We start from the raw sequence: 13860 nt of genomic DNA on the forward strand, positions 1-13860 counted from the left end.
CTAACCCTAATCCCAACGGTAACCCTAACCACACCCCTAACCCTGACACACCCCTAACTCTAATCCCAACCCTAATCCCAACTGTAAATGTAATCTAAACCCTAACCCTATCTATAGCCCCAACCCTAACCCTAACTTTAGCCCCAACCCTAACTTTAGCCCCAACCCTAACCCTAGCCCTAACCCTAACCCTAGCCCTAACCCAAGCCCTAACCCTAGCCCTAATGGGAAAATGGAAATAAATACATTTTTTTAATTGTATTATTTTTCCCTAACTAAGGAGGTGATGAAGGGGGGTTTGATTTACTTTTATAGCATTTTTTATAGCGGATTTTTATGATTGGCAGCTGTCACACACTAAAAGACGCTTTTTATAGCAAAAAGTTTTTGCGTTATCACATTTTGAGACCTATGATTTTTCCATATTTTGGTCCACAGAGTCATGTGAGGTCTTGTTTTTTGCGGGACGAGTTGACGTTTTTATTGGTAATATTTTCGGGCACGTGACATTTTTTGATTGCTTTTGATTTTGATTTTTGTGAAGCAGAATGACCAAAAACCAGCTATTCATGAATTTCTTTTGGGGGGGGGGGCATTTATACCGTTCCACGTTTGGTAAAATTGATAAAGCAGTTTTATTCTTCGGGTCAGTATGATTACAGCGATACCTCATTTATATCATTTTTTTTATGTTTTGGCGCTTTTATACGATAAAAACTATCTTATACAAAAAATTATTATTTTTGCATAGCTTTATTCTGAGGACTATAACTTTTTTATTTTTTTGCTGATGACGCTGTTTGGCGGCTTGTTTTTTGTGGGACAAGATGACGCTTTTAGCTGTACCATGGTTATTTATATCCGTCTTTTTGATTGCGTATTATTCCACTTTTTGTTAGGCGGTATAATAATAAAGCGTTGTATTTTGTCTCGGGTTTTTTTTTTTTTTTACGGTGTTCACTGAAGGTGTTAACTAGTGGGACATTTTTATAGGCCGGGTCATTACGGACGTGCCAATGCTAAATATGTGTACTTTTATTGTTTTTTTTTTTATTTAGATAAAGAAATGTATTTATGGGAATATTTTTTTTTCTTTATTTTTGGATTTTTTTTTTTTTTTTACACATGTGGACATTTTTTTTTACTTTTTTACTTTGTCCCAGGGGGGGACATCACAAATCGCTGATCTGACAGTTTGCACAGCACTCTGTCAGATCAGCGATCTGACTTACAGTGCTGCAGGCTTACCAGCGCTTGCTCTGAGCAGGCACTTAGTAAGCCGCCTCCCTGCAGGACCTGGATGCAGCCCCGTGGCCAACTTGGATCCAGGCACCTGCAGGGAGAGGAGGTAAGAGATGCTTGGAGCAACGCGATCACATCGCGCTGCTCCGAGGGTCTCAGGGAAGCCCGCAGGGAGCTCCCTCCCTGCGCGATGCTTCCCTATACCACCGGAACACTGCGATCATGTTTGATCGCAGGGTGCCGGGGGTTAATGTGCCGGGGGTGGTTTGTGACCACTCCTGGCACATAGTGCCAGATGTCAGCTGCGATAGTCAGCTGACACCCGGCCGCGATCAGCCGCGCTCCCCCCGTGAGCGCGGATGATCGCATATGACGTACTATCCCGTCACTGGGAATTAAGTCCCAGGTCACCTTGACAGGATAGTATGTCATATGGGATTAAGGGGTTAAAGGGAGGATGGGGTCATGTATCTCAAGATTTTGGCCAACAACCTTCTCTCAGTAAGAATATTGAAGATGGGTCGTGGCTCGGTCTTCCAGCATGATAATTACCTGAAACACATAACCAGGGCAACTTATGAGTGACTCCATAAGAAGCATTTCAAGGTCCTGGAGTGGCCTAGCCAGTCTCCAGACCTGAACCCAATAGAAAAGCTTTGAGTGAGCTGAAACTCAGTGTTGTTCAGTGACAGCACCAAAACCTGAAATATCTGGAGAAGCTCTGTGTGGAAGAGTGGAACAAAATTCCTGCTACAGTGTGTGCAAACTTGGTCAAGTACTAAAGGAATTATCTGACCACTGTAATTGCAAACAAAGGTTTCTGTACCAGTTATTAAGTTCTGTTTTTCTATTGTATCTAACACTCACATCCAACACACACCAGATCAGTCGGGACACCTATGTGTACCCTTAGGGAGGAAGGCCTCAAACCAGTCTGGATAGGAATGGGTGGTGGGAGTGGGTGGGGTAGGTAGGAAAAAGGGGAGGAGCTTAAAAGTGGGAAGAACAGTGCAGAGAGGAGTCTGTGAGGAGAAATTGAGCTGAGCATACATGAGGGTCTGCAGCTCCTGACAGCCTGAAGAGAGAAGTGTGAGGGAGATACAGAAAGAAGCTCCAGGGAGGACAGAAGGGGTCCTTGGGGCATGGGAAGTGCAGAAGCCACCCATGGGACCCACATCCACGCTGACCATCGCCAGGTGGAGGGACCAGGTTGCAGTCAGGGGACCGGCCCCCAACTTAGTAGAAAGCTTCAAGTTCAGCTAAGAAACCAGGGGCTGTGGCGTCTGCAAGAGTCACAGCCACATCAACCCATAACTCACCAAAAAGGCAGCCGGATAGAATCTAGGGGACTCAGATGATGTAGTCCAACCAGGTTCATGGCTGCTGGCTTGGGACACTGTGGGTGAGACTCTGGGCCAGAGAAGTGGAAGCCAGTGTAGTGAGATGGCTAGAGAAAGGCATTCCTGGAAAGGTACGCCCCAATTTACCAAGGAGTTTGCTGGACCACTGACCCAGAGAACACAGCATCCGGCTGGTGTTTGTGGACTGGAAACTGTAAATAAAAGTGGAAACTGCACCTTGCAGTGTCCTTTGAGTCATTGCTGTGTCACCTGCCAGGCATAACCACAACCGCCATCTTAACACCTGCACTACAACTGCCCTGGGGCTAGCTCTACCCATGGAGATCTGCACCATCTTTGCTGCACCACCATCATCCTCTAAAAACTTTAGTCCCCTTTCATCACATTTATTCTTATTGGACACCCAGGGCCACAAACCGGGTAACTGCTGTCGTGACACTTCCCCTTTAAAGAACCAGTACCGAGTATTTCCACGGCCCTATGGGGCACTCCATATATACATGTGTTTATATGCAATGTATATAGACAGCTCAAAAAATAAAGAGAAGACTAAAATCCCACATCCTAGATATCACTGAATGAAACATTACAGTTGTAAATCTTTATTCATGACATAGTGAAATGTGTTGAGAACAATAAAACCTAAAAGTTATCAATGTAAATCACAACTAATATCTCACGGAGGTCTGGAGTTGGAATGATGCTCAAAATCAAAGTGGAAAATGAAGTTACAGGCTTATCCAACTTCAGTGGAAATGCCTTAAGACAAGGAAATGATTCTCAATAGTGTGTGTGGCCTCCACGTGCCTGTATAACCTCCCAACAGCACCTGGGCATGCTCCTGATGAGCGGGCGGATGGTCTCCTGAGGGATCTCCTCCCAGACCTGGACTAAAGCATCCACTACCTCCTGGACAGTCTGTGGTGCAACGTGACATTGGTGGATGGTGCAAAACATGATGTCCCAGATGTCTTCAGTCGGATTTAGGTCTGGGGAACTGGCGGGCCAGTCCATAGCTTCAATGCCTTCATCTTGCAGGAACTGCTGACACACTCCAGCCACATAAGGTCTGGCATTGTCCTGCATTAGGAGGAACCCAGGGCCAATCGCACCAGCATATAGTCTCACAAGGTGTCTGAGGATCTCATCTCAGTACCTAATGGCAGTCAGGCTACCTCTGGTGAGCACATGGAGAGCTGTGCGGCCCTCCAAAGAAATGCCACCCCACACCATTACTAATCGTTTAAAGAGGTCCCTTAGTCTGTTTCATTAGGCTCCACAATCATGGAGAAGACTGCTGACTTGACAGATGTCCAGAAGACGTCATTGACAAACTCAACAAGGAGAGTAAGCCACAAAAGGTCATTGCTAAAGAAGTTGGCTATTCACAGAGTGCTGTAGCCAAGCATATTAATGTGAAGTTGAGTAGAAGAAAAAAGTGTGGTAGAAAAAGGTGCACTAGCAACAGGGAAAAGGGCAGCCTTGAAAGGATTGTTAAGAAAAGGCCATTCAAAAATTTGGGGGAGATTCAAAAGGAGTGGACTGCTGCTGGAGTCATTGCTTCAAGAGCCACCACACACAGATGTATCCAGGACATGGGTTACAAATGTCGCACTCCTTGTGTCAAGCCACTCATGACCAATAGACAACACCAGTGGCGTCATACCTGGGCCAAGGAGAAAAAGAACTGGACTGCTGCTCAGTAGTCCAAGGTGTTGCTTTCAGATGAAAGTAAATTTTACATTTCATTTGGAAATCAAGGTACGAGAGTCTGGAGGAAGAGAGGAGAGGCACACAATCCAAGCTGCTTGAGGTCTAGCATGAAGTTTCCACAATCCGTGATGGTTTGGGGAGCCACGTCATCTGCTGGTGTAGGTCCACAGTGTTTTATCAAAACCAAAGTCAGGACAGCAGTCTACCAGGGAATTTCATGCACTTCATGCTTCTCTCTGCTGATAAGCTTTTTGGAGATGAAAATTTCATTCTCCAGCAGGACTTGGCACCTGTCCACATTGCCAAAAGTTCCAATACCTGGCTTAAGAACAACAATATCACTGTGCTTGATTGGCCAGCACACTCGCCTGACCTTAACCCCATAGAGAATCTATGGGGTATTGTCAAGAGGTAGATGAGAGACACCAGACCCAACAATGCAGACGAGCTGAATGAATCAAAGCAACCTGTGCTTCCATAACACCTCAGCAGTGCCACAGGCTGATCGCATCCATCCCACGCCGCATTGATGCAGTAATTAATGCAAAAGGAGTCCCAACCAAGAATTAAGTGGATTTACTGAACATACATTTCCGTAGGCCAACATATCAGCTTGAAAAATCATTTTTCAAACTGGTGTTATAAAGTATTCTAATTTACTGAGAGAATGACTTTTCGGTTTTCATTGGCTGTAAGCCATAATCATCAACATTAACAGAAAGAAACACTTGAAATAGATCACTCTGTTTGTTTTGACTCTGTATAATATATGAATTTCTCTTTCTGTATTGAAGAAGTGAAATAAATTAACTTTTTCATGATATTGTAATTTAGTGAGAAGCACTTGTATCTACAGTATGTGTTCCATGTATATATATATACAGTACATACTGTATGTGTGTACTCTGTGCATATACATGTTTTTATGTGCTGTGTGTTTATACATATATGCATGTGCTGTGTATATACATGTGTGTATGTGCTACGTGTTTATACTGTATATGTGTGTATTTGCTATGCATATAGACATACAGTTAGGTCCATATATATTTGGACAGAGACATCATTTTTCTAATTTTGGTCATAGACATTACCACAATGAATTTTAAACAAAACAATTCAGATGCAGTTGAAGTTCAGACTTTCAGCTTTCATTTGAGGGTATCCACATTAAAATTGGATGAAGGGTTTAGGAGTTTCAGCTCCTTAACATGTGCCACCCTGTTTTTAAAGGGACCAGAAGTAATTGGACAGATTCAATAATTTTAAATAAAATGTTCATTTTCAGTACTTGGTTGAAAACCCTTTGTTGGCAATGACTGCCTGATGTCTAGAACTCATGGACATCACCAGACGCTGTGTTTCCTCCTTTTTGATGCTCTGCCAGGCCTTCACTGCGGTGGTTTTCAGTTGCTGTTTGTTTGTGGGCCTTTCTGTCTGAAGTTTAGTCTTTAACAAGTGAAACGCATGCTCAGTTGGGTTGAGATCAGGTGACTGACTTGGCCATTCAAGAACATTCCACTTCTTTGCTTTAATAAACTCCTGGGTTGCTTTGGCTTTATGTTTTGGGTCATTGTCCATCCGTAGTATGAAACAACGACCAATCAGTTTTGCTGCATTTGGCTGGATCTGAGCACACCGTATGTCTCTGAATACTTCAGAATTAATTTGGCTGCTTCTGTCCTGTGTCACATCATCCATAAACACTAGTGACCCAGTGCCACTGGCAGCCATGCATGCCCAAGCCATCACACTGCCTCCGCCGTGTTTTACAGATGATGTGGTATGCTTTGGATCATGAGCTGTACCACGCCTCCGCCATACTTTTCTCTTTCCATCATTCTGGTAGAGGTTGATCTTGGTTTCATCTGTCCAAAGAATGTTCTTCCAGAACTGTTCTGGCTTTTTTAGATGTTTTTTAGCACAGTCCATTCTAGCCATTTTATTCTTGATGCTTATGAGTGGCTTGCACCGTGCAGTGAACCCTCTGTATTTACATTCATGCAGTCTTCTCTTTATGGTAGATTTGGATATTGATACGCCTACCTCCTGGAGAGTGTTGTTCAATTGGTTGGCTGTTGTGAAGTGGTTTCTCTTCACCATGGAGATTATTCTGCGATCATCCACCACTGTTGTCTTCCGTGGGCACCCAGGTCTTTTTGCATTGATGAGTTCACCAGTGCTTTCTTTCTCTCTCAGGATGTACCAAACTGTAGATAATGCCGCTCCTAATATTGTAGCAATTTCTCGGATGGGTTTTTTCTGTTTTCGCAGCTTAAGGATGGCTTGTTTCACCTGCATGGAGAGCTCCTTTGACCGCATGTTTACTTCACAGCAAAACCTTCCAAATGCAAGCACCACACCTCAAATCAACTCCAGGCCTTTTATCTGCTTAATTGAGAATGACATAACAAAGGGATTGCCCACACCTGTCCATGAAATAGCCTTGGAGTCAATTGTCCAATTACTTTTGGTCCCTTTAAAAACAGGGTGGCATATGTTAAGGAGCTGAAACTCCTAAACCTTTCATCCAATTTTAATGCGGATAGCCTCAAATGAAAGCTGAAAGTCTGAACTTCAACTGCATCTGAATGGTTTTGTATAAAATTCATTGTGGTAAGGTCTATAACCAAAATTAGAAAAATGTTGTGTCTGTCCAAATATATATGGACCTAACTGTATGTTTGTGTGCTGTGTATGCAATGTGTATATAAATGTGTATCTGCTTTTATTACATATGTATGTGCATGTGTTTTATATACTGATATGTATGTTTGTGTAGCATCCACATTTATAAATAATGGCAACACAGATGAGCTCAGAAATGTAAAACGTCCGGCAATCACCCAACAAATGAACAAAATGATTCTCATTCATCAGTGATTGGATTGTTTAGGGTGGAGCAAAAATCCTTGTTATTGGCAGGACATTGTCTGGTGTAATCAGGCGATATGTTGCTAATAACATGATACTATATGGAGACAGAATTATATATTAGAGATTGCTCTGTACCCATCATTCTTCGTAAGTCTGTTTAAAAGGAGCTGTAAACAAGCGATGAACAACTTTAATATTTGTGATCGCACTCATTTAATGGTCTGAAATCAGCTTGTGTAAATGTAACCTAAATATTTCTGTATCACGGTGCAATATGTTACCATTTGGGACCCCGCTTTAACTTTTGCTCAGGGCCCAACTTTGTTTCAAACCATCTCTGCCAATTATGCATGTGTTTGTGTGTGTGCTATAGCAATGCGGTCACACCAGCATGCACCTGCGCCTTTACTGCATTTTAGGATGTGGTTATAAATATTCTTTTTTGCAATGTGCTTTACATAACTTTTTTGGACCTCAGGGCTGACAGATCTTAGAAGCAGCTTATTCTAAGACCGTTCAGAATAATGCAAATCTGAAATGGGGTTTCACATGTAGTTTTACAAACTTGTTATATTATATGGAGCATCAGAACGAAGCTCCATGGACTTTCATTGTAAAATTGGCTTCTGGTCACGCATAGCACATAGTATGTGACAGCTAGTTGGAATGGTTGTGACGTCACAGAGAAGCAGAGAATACCGGCAATAGACATCGGAGAAAGCGGAGGAAAGGTAAGTATATTAATACACTCACACTACATTACATCTATATACACACACGTTTAGTGAATAAAAAAGTTAGTGAGAGTGCTTCTTTAACTTATGGTTATGGATGTATGTAGATATACACTGAATTAGCATGTTGGATAATTCAGTATGTTAGCAGTCCTGAAGATGCTCAAATTGTTATTATCATAATATTCAGTATACCTCTACAGCGGTTGTAATGGCAAGAACTGACCCATCTGCTTGAAAATAGAACAACGCAAAAACCCACTCTGTATGGGAAGTACTCACACCCGTATGTAAAGTCATTGGGATTTCTATATGTTTAACTAGTATTTTGCTCTCTGTTTTTTTGTAGGAGGAAGCAGTGCCACATAATATGTCATGTGTACATGAGAGGAAGAGGTTGTGACAGTTCAGTTCTCATAATCTCTGGGATGCTGGCCATGTGTCAAAGTATCTGGGTCTAATTAGACATAACATGGCTTGATTTTTGACAATTGTCACAATGTCAGCACTACAGTACATGCATTCCTCGCTTAAGCTGCTGGGAAATTTTTAGCATAGTGTAATTCACATGAGCTCCTGAATAATCAATAATAAGATATGACATCACCAAAAAACAACTATTATTACTTTAAATTCTAATCTCCAAATTTACTTATGTCAGTGAATGTTAAAGTGTAACTTTAATTTATACTCTTAAAGGGCTTGTCTAGGACTTTAACATTAATAGTAAATCCTTAGGATAGGTCTTCAATGTCTGATCAGCTGTTTTAAGTGTCGGCAGCCGAAACTGCTCAGTTAAGGAGTTGGACAGCCCCGTTGATGAAATAGTGGCTGTGGCGCGGTACTGCTCATGGACTCCCTATTGATTTGAATAAGTGGCGAATGTGCAGTACCCGGCTGCGACAACTATTCAGTCGATAGGGCTGTGTAGCTCCATAACTGAGCAGTTCTGGCTGCCACCAACACAGGGAACAACTGATCGGTGGTGGGGCTGAGTTTCGCACTCTCACCAATCAAACTAAAGATAGGTCAACAATATTAACCACTTCCCGACATGAGCCTTACATGTACTGCTCTGCAGGAGCTGCGTTTCCGCAAACAGCAGTACAAATATGGCGCACCGATCGCGCAGCCTCATGCTGAGAGCCGCTGCGATTGGGTGTGGGTGTCAGCTCTGTGTGAGAGCTGATACCCTGCAGCAACGCCCACGATCGGTGCTAGCATCAATCGTGGGCTTTAACCCATATAATGCCTCTGTCACTACTGACAGCGGCATAGATGAGCATCATCCCTGCGTGCTTCCATCAGGACAATGCAATATGATCGTGTTGTCCTGATGGTCTCCATGGAGACCCTCAGCCACAAGATGACTGAGGGGTCCTTCAGAGTCCTGCAGGGTAGGTGCCTGTCAGATGCTGATGTAATACTTTGCAGTGCAGAGTATCAGATCAGCGATCTGACACTATACAGTGATGTCCCAGCATGGGCAATGCAAAAAAGGAAAACAAAAAAATACTAAAAGGAGTAAAAGTATTTTTTAAAAATCCCCAAATAAAGAAAAAAAGAAACATATTTTTCCAATAAATACATTTATTTATAGTGAAGGAAATAATTATTTCATCTCTTGCTGATTTGTAAGTTTTCCCACTTACAAAGACATGAACTGTGTATAATTTTAAGGGTGAGTTAATTTTAGCAATGAGAGATAGAATATCAAAAATATAATCCAGAAAATCACATTGTATAAGTTATATAAATTTATTTGCATTTTGCAGTGAAAAATAAGTATTTGATCCCCTACCAACCATTAAGAGTTCTGGCTCCTACAGACCAGTTAGACAATCCTAATCAACTCATTACCTGCATTAATGACAGCTGTCTTACATAGTCACATTTATGAAAGACTCATGTCCACAGATTCAGTTAATCAGTCAGACTCTAACCTGTACAACATGGGCAAGACCAAAGAGCTATATAAGGATGTCAGGGCCAAGATCATAGACATGCACAAAGCTGGAATAGGCTACAAAACCACAAGAAGCTGAGTGAGAAGGAGACAACTGTTGGTGCAATAGTAAGAAAATGCAAGAAATACAAAATGACTGTCAATTAAACATCGATCTGGGGCACCATGCAAAATCTCACCTCGTGGGGGATCCTTTATTATGAGGAAGGTGAGAGATCAGCCTAAATCTCCATGGGGGAACTTGTTAACCCCTTTACCCCTGAGGGTGGTTTGCATGTTAGTGAACGGGCTAATTTTTGTCCCTTTATGAGGTAACAACTCTGGAATGCTTCCATGGATCCTGGTGACTCTGAGAAAGTTTTCTCGTAACATATTGTACTTCATGATAGTGGCAAAAATTATTTGATATAACTTGCATTTATTTGTGAAAAAAATAGAAATTTGGTGAAAAATTTTTAAATTTCACAATTTTACAAATTTGATTTTTCATGCCCTTAAATCACAGAGATGTGTCACACAAAATACTTAATAAGTAACACTTCCCACATGTCTACTTTACATCAGCACAATTTTGGAACCCACATTTTTTATGTTAGGAAATTATAAGGGTTAAAAGGTAAACCACGATTTTACAACACCATTATATTTTTAGGGACCACATCAGATTTGAAGTCACATTCAGGGGTCTATATGATAGAAAATACCCCAAAGTGACACCATTCTAAAAACTGCACCCCTTAAGGTGCTTAAACCATATTCAAGACATTTATTAACCCTTCAGGTGCTTCACAGGAATTTTTGAATGTTTAAAAAAAATGAATATTTAACTTCTTTTCACAAAAAAATTACTTCAGATGAATTTTTTTTTTTAATTTTACCTATGGTAAAAGGAGAAATTGGACCCCAAAGGTTGCTGTGCAATTTGTCCAGAGTACGTTGATACCACATATGTGCAGGTAAACCACTGTTTGGGCACATGGCAGAGCTCGGAAGGGAAGGAGCGCCGTTTGACTTTTCAATATAAAATTGGCTGGAATTGAGATTGGATGTCATGTCGCGTTTGGAGAGCCCCTGATGTGACTAAACAGTAGAAATCCCCAACAAGTGACACCATTTTGGAAACTAGATCCCCAAGAAACTTTTTTAGATGTGTGGTGAGCACTGTGAACCCCCAAGTGCTTCACAGAAGTTTATAACGTAGACCCGTAAAAATAAAAAATCATATTTTTTCCACAAAAATTATGTTTTTGCCCCCAATTTTTTATTTTACCAAGGGTAACAGATGAAATTGGACCCCAAAGGTTGTAGTGCAATTTGTCCTGAGTACGCGGATACCCCATATGTGAGAGTAAACCACTGTTCGGGTGCATGGCGGAGCTCGAAAAGGAAAGGAGCGCCATTTGACTTTTTCAGTGCAAAATTGGCTGGAATTGAGATCGGTTGCCATGTCGCGCTTGGAGAGCCTCTGATGTGCCTAAACAGTGGAAACCCCCACAAAGTACACCATTCTGGAAACTAGACCCCCAAAGGAACTTATCTAGATGTGTGGTGAGCAAGTTCTTCACAGTAGTGTATAACGTAGAGCCGTAAAAATAAAACAAATTTTTTCCACAAAAATTATTTTTCTCTCCCAATTGTTTTATTTTTCCAAGGGTAACAGGGGAAATTGGACCCAAAAAGTTATTGTGCAATTTGTCTTGAGTACGCTGATAGCCCATATGTGCAGGTAAACCACTGTTTGGGCGCATAAAACTTGGAAAAACAAGCATGGTCACAGGAGCGCTGAAATGAAGCCAGAACAAGAATATTAGTGTAAACCACAATGCGTTTCGACGGTACCCCGTCTTCATCAGGTATAAAACTTCCACCTGATGAAGACGGGGTACCGTCTAAACACGTTGTGGTTTACCCCAATATTCTTGTCCTGGCTTCATTTCAGTGCTCCTGTGACCGTGCTTGTTTTTCCAAGTTTTATTCGCTCCTTCTAGAAGGTGCACGGCTGGAGCTGCATTGAATCCTGCTTCCCTTTTTAACTCCCTCGCTGCTCTCACAGAGCTCCCAATAGACTATTTTCCTGACTTATACTGTTTGGGTGCATGGCAGAGCTCGGAAGGAAAGGAGAGTCCTTTAACTTTTTCAGTGCAATATTGGCTGGAATTGAGATCGGATGCCATATCTCATTTGGAGAGCCCCTGATGTGCCTAAACAGTGTAAACCCCACAAGTGACACTATTTAGGAAACTAGACCCCCAAGGAGCTTATCTAAATGTGTGGTGAGCACTTTGAACCCCCAAGTACTTCACAGAAGTTTATAATGTAGAGCAGTGAAAATAATTGCTTGGGTCGAGCAAATTGGAATGCTCGGGTGCTTGACCCGAGCAACGAGCCCAATGTAAGTCTATGGGAATGTCGAGCATTTTTTCCACGGTCCTCCCCCCCGGTGGTCTGCAAATGCATTAAAAATTGTGGAAATCGATGGGAACAGTACTCAAATGACATGGGAACAGCTTGGGGAAGAACCCTGGAAACATTTCTGACTCCCAGGTCACTGCTGTGAACAATGTTGTCAGAGTCTTACACCACTTTTACAGACTCACAATAAAACATACAAAAACGAAACCAAAATGGATTTTCCTGGGAAATATGTTAAGGATCAACCTTTCCAGGGAAATGACTTGTATATAAGGCAAAATAAATAAACAAAAACAAAAATTCTCCTCCGCCTCTTGGGCTATGTTCACACGTAGTTTTTGATGTGTTTTTCAACTTTAGCATTGCTTTCAACCAAGACAAATGCATTCACTGGAAAATGTCATTTTACAACCTTATCTGGCCATGTGGTGTGTGACACATCATCAGACATATCCTGTTTCATTTATGAAGGAGAGACTCCGAAAGTCACAAAGCCTATTTTTATAGGGCCATCAGGCGGCCTTTACTATTCGTAAATGGCTAGCAGTCAGCCCTCACTATTCTTAGAGAGCTATCAGCCGGCTATGCTTTGTTGTTCCCATTATTAAATAGTGGGTCTCATGCAGTTGTTGCGTATGCAGTGAGTGACAGGGCTGCCCAAAATTTTGACACACACTAATACTCCTTTGAAGAGACGTACAGGAGGACCTCCTGAAATCAATGTTCCCATTATTAGGAATTTGGTACTCCCATACTATTTCTCTTTGCATTGAGTGCAAGGCCTGCACCAAATTTAGACGCACCACAATAACCGTTTGAACAGACATAAATGAGTGCCACCTGAAAGCAATGTTCCCATTATTAGGAAGTTGGTTCTCCCATACTGTTTGCCCATGAAGTGAATGCAAGGCCTTCCCCAAATGTGGAAGAAATATATGTAAATTAGGACACTGCGCTAACCAGATATAAAAATCCAATGAACAAGTTTTACCAAAGAGTGAATAAACCTGTAAATGAACCTGTAAATAAACAAAACCTGCTAATAGACAGTCACCAACAGTGGTGATAACCGGTGTAGAAATGGCTGCAACCACCAATAGTAATAATGATGGACCGATATCAGGATGGGATATCACAAATGCCAAAAAGCCACTCCTCGCAGTCACCAGCAACACTACATTCAAATACAGCAGCGGGTGAATGTATGAAGGAAAACTCAATTAAGAGATATAATGTATAACAAATATATTCGTAAGTAGGTAAACCACACACTTACTGGTATAGCATAACTGCAGTGTAGGTGCTGGCGCTGCTCTGAAGTGGTGATGTATTGGAGCGGGGCAACCAGCGGCCTGTGTACCCGGAACTGATGGGTCCAACCGGCGGTATAAGGCAGCAGAGAGAGGCGGCAGAGACACCCACTGGTTTGGGGAGCGTCCTCCCCTGTTAGTGCTCAGCCGCCACGCGCCTGAAACGCCGTTGGCCGGCACACGTGGGCTGGAAGAACGCCGCTAGAGAGAGCGGTAAAAAAGGGGGCGTGGTCTGGGTGACGTCA

The sequence above is a fragment of the Ranitomeya variabilis genome, chromosome 6 (assembly GCF_051348905.1).
Source record: "Ranitomeya variabilis isolate aRanVar5 chromosome 6, aRanVar5.hap1, whole genome shotgun sequence".
Classification (NCBI taxonomy): domain Eukaryota; kingdom Metazoa; phylum Chordata; class Amphibia; order Anura; family Dendrobatidae; genus Ranitomeya; species Ranitomeya variabilis.